The 8,491-nt window shown below is 44.8% G+C and overlaps 1 long non-coding RNA gene across 1 annotated transcript; it reads left to right on the top strand.

Moving 5' to 3' along the window:
* The first annotated feature begins 366 nt into the window (after positions 1-366).
* LOC142827583 (uncharacterized) lies at positions 367-4,749 on the top strand. Its single transcript, XR_012902260.2, has 2 exons — positions 367-1,128; positions 4,379-4,749. It is a non-coding gene; the product is annotated as an uncharacterized LOC142827583 (long non-coding RNA).
* The last annotated feature ends 3,742 nt before the right edge of the window (positions 4,750-8,491 follow it).

The raw sequence follows: 8,491 nt of genomic DNA, 5'->3' as shown, positions 1-8,491 counted from the left end.
TATAATGGCAGGTCAACTGTCTCCTTTCCCACCCCTCTGTGTTTTGCCCTGCTCACACTGAGAACAAAACATCCACAGAGCCCAAAGAACTCAACATCTCAAGATGCTGCTATTCTGCACTCCCCAGTCAGATGCCTAGAATTCTGCCTCCCTGTATAATAGTCCCATTTGTTCCACTGCCATGCAAGCTGTGTGCTCTCATGGGGATGGACACAGTATTTATACCTTCTGGAATATTTGGTGAAAAATCTCTCACAGGCAGGCTCACTACTGTTTTACTAAACTTCCTTCATTTCATGGCTCTTTGATTACCTTGGGCCCAGTTCCACATTCATCACACACATTGAACTCTGGGTGAAATTTGGATGCAAAGGAATACAGGATCAGGCTCTTTTGAGTTAGAGTGAAACCGGCTCAGACCACTGTTGCTTTTATGTTATTCATTTACTGAATTCCTGAAGTGCAGCTTACCAGCTGCCAAATGCAGTATAAATAATTCTCTCCTGAGCAAAGAACTTGAAAGTCAAATTTATGACTGGATCAGGTCTGGGGTCCTGGGGTCTGATTAACAAACTCCTGGAAATACAGACTTATAGTACAAACACAGGGACTTAACCCTAGCCACACATAATCCAGCTGTCAGCCTGGTGGGACTCCCAATGACAGAGTCAATTAGGAAGGGTGAGAGGGGCACTTGCTCCCCCAGTTTTGTGTCAGCTCCTGGTGGCTGGGGCTCCAACTGTCAACGGGGCTCCAACAGATGCACAGGACTGACAGTGGGAATTCTTGCAGTGTCACAAAACCCAGGGGGCCACACAGAATCATAGAACACTAGAACTGGAAGGGACCTTGAGAGGTCATTGAGTCCAGTCCCCTGACCTCACGACAGGCCCCAGTACTGTCTAGACCATCCCTAGATGTACCCTCCCTGCTCCCTAAATGGCACCCTGCTGTGATCCTCTTTACTAGAGGCACACACCACATGGTTGGGCTAACCTGTGGGTGGGACTGAGCTGTGGTTGTGCCTTCTAGCCACTTACGTGTCCTGTGGCCTCTGGGCTCCTTGTCTAGTACTGGTCGGTTGCAGGCTGGTGGTGGCTGGAGAACCGTGGAGGTGGCAGCAGCAGGGTGAGTGTTAGTGCCAAGCTCCTTCCCTTTACTCCACAGCCCCAGCTCCCCCGAGCATGCCAGCATGCAGCCAGTCACTCCCTTCCCACACTAGCCCCCCTCTTCACCAACTGCCCCCACACCGGAGAGTTTCATTGTTGGGTCAAAAGTGTCTGGCAGTCTGGATTTGGCCAGTGGTCTGTCTACTAACTACCCCTGGGCAGATAGGAAGGGGTGATTTCTGTGGTATAATTCAGTCTAATGTGTTACATAGTTAATTTTCCCATTGATTGGGTTCAGGATCTATCTGGAGTACCCACAGGCAGTTGAGAGAGCTCAGCGACCCTGTGTAGGTACATTTCAAATTGTCCTTTGACAGCATATGGCCCGTTTGCTGTAGAGTGCAGAACGGAGAAATCAAAGGAAGTTTGTATTTGTTTAACAAATGGACACCTGCCAAGCAATTCCACAGCTAACTACGGCAGGAGTATGTACAATGTCTTATGTGATCTAAGGAGAGAGTTTCTATTATTATACTCAGCATGTGCCAAATGGAATTGAAATAATAGCATACTGGTCGATCTGTTAACAAATTGTAACTTTGAAAGACCCTTCTGGAAATCAAGCAGGTTTGTTTCATGTAACTTTCACATACTGTGCACAGAAAAGGAACAGAAAAATAAGCATGTTCTTTCCAGACAAATGAGATCTAGAGTGAAAGTTGACCTTACTGGTCAAATGGTAAACTTCTCATTGACTTCAGTCGGTTGAGGATTTCACTCGTAATTTTTAGCAGCCAAACCACAATCAAAATTTACTTTTGCTACAAAAGCTTTTCTCTTTCCATATACTATTTCCTTAGTACAGTAGATCCTGTTATTTCAGGATTTGAAGTAAAGGTATTTTTCATTCACAAGTCCACTTGGGCTTGCAATCAATGTAAAGTATTACGAAAATAATGAATCTATAGAGAGACAAGATGGGTGAGCTAATATCTTTTATTGGACAAACTCTTTTTTGGTGACCATCTTTCAAGCTACACGTAGTTCTTCTTCATGAATCTATAAAATTCATGACAAACTACCAAGTTACCAGAAAGACCTTGATGCCAAAAATGATCAGTGTAAGTAGAATTTATTTTCAATTTAGAGTTATTTTAGGCTCACATAAATGGTTAATGTGCTCTTCAGGTTTCTGTTTATGAAATGCTGGGTCATAGAACCTCACCTACCCGCTCCTGAAATAGCTCCCCTGAGCTCTGGTTGAATTACTGATGACCTCATATTATAATTAAAGTCTTCATGTAAAAAAGAATCCCCCATTTACATCATTTTAAAGCTCAACTTGATCTGTGCTCCTTGCTGCCAAAGAAAGAAAAAACAAAACAAACCCCCAAAACAAGGAAACAACCCCCCTAAAAGAACCCCTCCAGGATCTCTGCCAATCTGATGCAGGGGAAAAATTCTTCTTGATCCCAAATATGACAATTAGAGACCCTGAGTATGTGGGCAATTCCAAGCAGCCAAACACCTAGAAAGAATTCTCTGGAGTAACTCAAAGCCCTCTCCAGATAATGTCTCGTCTCAGACCATTGGGGATTTTTGCTAATGGTAGTTGCCTATGGCTCTCCATAAACTTATCAAGCTCAGTCTTGAAACCAGTTAGGTATTCTGCCCCAACTGTTGCCTTGGAAGGCTTCTCCAGAACTTTGCTCATCTGGTGGTTAGAAACCTTCACCTAAACTTGTTGATGGCCAGTTTGTTCTTGTACCCACACTGGCAATTCACTTGAACAGCTCCTCTCCCTTCCTGGTTTTTATCCCTCTGATATATTTATAGAGAGCAATCATACGGCTCCAATCACCATCGTACTGAGGATTGGATCAGTAAAGGTTCTTAGTCATTAACCTCCACTCAGCCTAACCCCTAAGGGCATGTCTACACTGCAATACAAACCCAGAGTTAGTGGAAGTTGAGTCAGCTGATCCTGGGTTTGAGATCCCAGGCCTTGAGCATCTATACTGATTGCTAACTCTACATTAAACATTTTCTAATCTGAGCTGTAACAAGGGGCTTTGGTTTTCACACTGTAGCATACAGACCTGAATCAAACCAGCCACGTCCCAGAATCCCTCCCAAAATGGGGCCACTCTAGCTCTTTGACTGTGGTAATAATTGCTGTCTACTCTGCCAGTTAGGGGAAGTCTAACCAGCCCACCAACACAGCCTGCCAAGCAATATGGAGGGGTCACCTTCTAAGAATTTCTCTTACTTGCACTTTCAATTCATACTTATCAGGAATTGGGCAAAATTTCTGTGAGGCTCTGATGGACATTTTGGTGGTGTTTTCTGACCAATCAAAGGCACCTGCCAGAGTTTATGATGGAGGAGGCAGAGAAGAGAACCCAGGCATGGCAAACTCAGATTGGCTGATGCCACTCATGATATTCCACTGATGCTTCTGGGCTGGGGCTGCAAGCACAGACTGGTGGGATTACATCATCAGGCAGACTTGCACTGGGATCAGAACTTTTGCATGAAGAAAGCTACTTTCTGGAGCTTTCCCCAATCCTCCAGAGTAGAGTGGTAAAATCCTCTTTAATTAGTTAGCTAGATCAGTTAACTAGATCTGCTCCAACCCCCACTGGCTAACTGTAACTAGTAAGCCTAACTCATTAAGGGTGAGGCTTATCAGTTAACCAATTAATCATTAACATCTCTATTCCAGATTAAAGATAAATTCATGAGGCCATTTTTGCTAGCCCAGAAACATATTGCTAAGGCCATCTAAAGATGGCTACCCCAGGTTGCTAAAGGTCCACTGACAACCAGTTTGGTGTTGGAAAGTCAGCTGTGAATAATGGAGGTTTCTGAGGTAATCAAGCATGTGGTTTACCCCAATGTGGCAGGTGTAATTCATATTCCTGAAGTAACTGCTGGCTTTGAGACAATGGCATTTCCAAATTATGCCAGGGCCATTTATGAGACTCTATAATTTATCTTCCTCAAGGAACACATTATTCCCATCAAATGACATTGTCATAAATGGTGTTCCCATTCCTACCATTAATCTGGGGGACCTTCATAATCCCTTTTGCCTGATTTTTAGAAGCTCTGGCAAAAGGCAGTTTAATTACACTCTCTGGTTGTTGAATGTGGTAGTGACAGATTGAAATCCCATTGGAGATGTCTACAGATTTGTTTGGATGTCGGTATCATCATTGCTGTCCTCATGCCTGTGATTTGCTGTATTCTTCGCAATCTTTGTGCAGCCAGAGGTGAGCCATTTCTCCCTGAATGGACCTATGACAGCAAGGTGCCACTGAACCAGGACATTCAGTCAGAGAATGCACCTTCCATTGCAGGAACAAGATTCACCTGAAAGATGCTTTCTGCTCCCATATAATGGATTTGCATGGCCCAATGGAAGAAGGGGATAGTACATTGATAGATGTACTTGTGCGGATTGGGACAAATTGGTTTGGGGAAGGGTTTCATGTTTGGGAATTTATGAATGACATGACCACTTATGAAATGGAGGGTGAAAGTGTTGCCCAGTCTGGATTCAACTAAGGAAGTGATTGAAATGTGGATTGATGTACATAAGTGTATAGAGGAATAAAGTTTGCTTGCTAATTTCTAATTGTCTCAGCTCATGTGTTTACCTTTATTATTTCAAATACACATGGTATGAAGAGATGCAGTGATAGCAATAAACTTGCTTGGTGCCATAGAATACTTTCTTTGGAACTATGTATTAGAAACGTACAGCATTCACCCACTGCTAGGCAGGCCAGCTACCATTGCAACACCAAAGCACAGTAACAACCAAACCTTTTCAAAACAAAAAAAGTGCATAAACAAGTGCAAAGAGAGAAACCATGTACCAGAGGGAACTCCAGCTACCACTGGATGCCCCCCCCCCCATTTGACATGCATTTAGGGCAGTGATGGGCAACCAAGAATAGTGAGTGGGCAACATTGTGGCCCTCCAACTCAGTGGGCTGCAAGACCGGTGGGCAACCTGCAACCCATGGCCCACCGGGATTCCACCTTTGTGCTACCCACCCCCTCTCTGCCCCTTTCCCCCATTCCCCTCTGGTGCACTGGAGCCCTTCACTTCCTACTCCTCCCTCTCCTGCCTAACACTTTCAGAGGGCCATGGATCCACTGATTTGAACTCAGTCCCTACTCCTCCCTCTCCTTCCCTCCCTCCCAAAGCTGGAACGCCAGGAATCAGCTGTTCATGCCCTGGGAGGGAAGGGGAGGAACAGGGCCAGAGTGCAAATCAGCAGATTCATTGTGCTCCAAAAGTGATGGGAGGTTCAGGGAGAAGTAGGAAATGTTAGGCTCCAGTGCCTTGTGTGAGAGAGGCATGTGGTGGAGGGAGAGACAGGGGTCCTTGGGCCACAGCTGGAATTCCAGACTGCAGGTTGCCCACCACTTACATAGGACCAGGGGAGGGCAGTGAAAACTTCCACAGGAAAGGGAGTTAAGAAGGAGAACTGTATGGGCATCAGTTGTCCTGGCTAGCCACTCATGGGGCCTAATTGCCTGGGCAACCCAGCCATGAAGTTTTCCAAGCTACTTCTGGCTTGCATCTCATCAGAGCACAGCTCAGGAGACTCAGGGTATAGTGTGGGTGATACAACAGGAACAGGTACTATTGCAACCCCTCAAACAGTTCTCTGCTAAGCTCTGTACTCCTCAATTAGAGACCATTTCTGTTCCAGAAACAGTGAAGCAAACACCAGTTCCAGTGATGAAATCTTGTCCTCAGGCTGTGCAGACTTTCTACCTGACATGCCTTTCCTCCAACTGCAAGTGCCTCTGTCTTTCTGGGAGTGAACCTGCTTGTTGGCCCTCTCCAGAATTTCAGCCACTTCCTCTTGGAACACTCTGTGAAGGTACTTTGGACCAGGCTTGCTCTGTGCTGTGGAGGGACAGCAACCTATAGAGGTCAAGGGGCTTGGAATAGGAGAAGACACAGAGGGTTATGGCTTCAAATACCCCAGTGCAGGAGCATAGAAAAAATACTTGTGAAATGTCAAGATTAGAAAATATTATTTTCGAACACTGAACTTCAGTATTTTGTGAGAGGGATACTTCAGTCTACAGAAGCTCCCTGGACACAGATTGGCTAATGAAAGAAATGCAGAGACAATGACAAGCTGAAAATTCAAAGCTGATTTTCGTTTTCTACAAATTGCAGAACTATCTACATTGGGGTGGTGATTATGGGTGGAGCAAACAGTGACGTGCTGCAGAAGCTTTTCCTAGTATTTCAGGCCAAGATCTAGTGGTGCCTAATTGGCAAAGGGAGCTGTTATTCCAAGCTTCCAGTGGGAAACTGCAGAGTATGTAGCCAACACAATCAAATATATAACGATTGAACAACACATCTATGAGTGGGCCAGCCAGCTACCAAGGTGGTCCTGGAAAACAAGCCCTTCTTTACCGTGTGAATACCCATCTGGAGGAAAAGTTTGCAGGTCTGAGTGCCTAGGATTGGGTTAGAATTCATGAAAGCATCAACAGGCTGCTGCATTAGCCTCAGCCTAACAAAGGATACGTCTAGCCTCCAGGCTTCTTTCGGAAGAAGCTTTTTTTGGAAGAGATCTTCTGAAAAAACTTCTTCCAAAAGAGAGCGTCCACACACAAAAGTGCATTGAAAAAGCAATACGCTTTTCCAAAAGAGAGTGTCCAGACTGACTGGATGCTCTCTCGCATATAAGGCCTCCGGAACCACTTCAGCCAGGGCTTTAGGTCACCAGTTGCTTCTGAGTGCTGGTGCTGGAGCCTTGCAGAGACATGCGCTTAAAGGGACCTGGACAGCTGTTTCTCTGCTTCTGCTGCGCACTTGCCTACCTCTTCAAGAAGCTGATAGAGGAGGTATCTGAGCCTTTAGCTATGATCTTTGAAAAATCATGGAAGACAGGGGAGATTCCAGAAGACTGGAAAAGGGCAAATATTGTGCCCATCTATAAAAAGGGGAATAAGAACAACCCAGGAAACTACAGACCGGTCAGTTTAACGTCTGTCCCAGGGAAGATAATGGAGCAGGTAATTAAGGAAATCATATGAAAACACTTGGAAGGTAATAAAATGATAGGGAATAGCCAGCATGGGTTTGTGAAGAACAAGTCATGCCAAACTAATCTGATAGCTTTCTTTGATAGGATAACGAGCCTTGTGGATAAGGGAGAAGCGGTGGATGTCATATACCTAGACTTTAGTAAGGCATTTGATACGGTCTCGCATGATATTCTTATTGATAAACTAGGCAAATATAACTTAGATAGGGCCACGATAAGGTGGGTGCATAACTGGCTGGATAACCGTAGTCAGAGAGTTGTTGTTATCGGTGCTAAATCCTGCTGGAAAGGGATAACAAGTGGAGTTCCGCAAGGGTCTGTTTTGGGACCCGTACTGTTCAATATCTTCATCAATGATGTAGATATTGGGATAGAGAGTACGCTTATTAAGTTTGCAGATGATACCAAACTGGGTGGGGTTGCAACTTCTTTGGAGGATAGGGACATAATTCAAAATGACCTTAGCAAGTTAGAGAAATGGTCAGAGGTAAACAGGATGAAGTTTAATAAAGAGAAATGCAAAGTGCTCCACTTAGGAAGGAACAATCAGTTCCACACATACAAGATGGGAAGCGACTGTCTAGGAAGGAGCATGGCGGAAAGGGAGCTAGGGGTTATAGTGGACCACAAGTTGAATATGAGTCAACAATGTGATGCTGTTGCAAAAAAAGCAAATATGAGTCTAGGTTGTATCAACAGGTGTGTTGTAAGCAAAACTCGTGAAGTCATTCTGCCGCTCTGCTCTGCACTAGTTAGGCCTCAGCTGGAATACTGTGTCCAGTTCTGGGGGCCACATTTCAAGAAAGATGTGGAGAAATTGGAAAGGGTACAGAGAAGAGTGACAAGAATGATTAAAGGTCTAGAGAACATGACCTATGAAGTCAGGCTTCATGAACTGGGCTTGTTTAGTTTGGAAAAAAGAAGATTAAGGGGGGACATGATAGCGGTTTTCAAATATCTAAAAGGTTGTCACAAGGAGAAAGGAGAAATTTGTTCCTCTTGGTTTCTGAGGACAGGACAAGGAGTAATGGGCTTAAAGTGCAGCAGGGGAGGTTTAGATTGGACATTAGGAAAAAATTCCTAACTGTCAGGGTGGTCATATATTGGAATAAATTGCCAAGGGAGGTGGTGGAATCTCCCTCTCTGGAGATATTTAAGAACAGGTTAGATAGACATCTGTCAGGGATGGTGTAGACGGAGCTTGGTCCTGCCTTGAGGGCGGGGGACTGGACTCAATGACCTCTCGAGGTCCCTTCCAGTCCTATGATTCTATGATTCAAGGGACAGCAA

The sequence above is a fragment of the Pelodiscus sinensis genome, chromosome 3, assembly GCF_052426305.1.
Source record: "Pelodiscus sinensis isolate ZL-2025 chromosome 3, ASM5242630v1, whole genome shotgun sequence".
NCBI lineage: Eukaryota > Metazoa > Chordata > Testudines > Trionychidae > Pelodiscus > Pelodiscus sinensis.
This window is presented reverse-complemented; position numbering and strand designations above follow the sequence as displayed.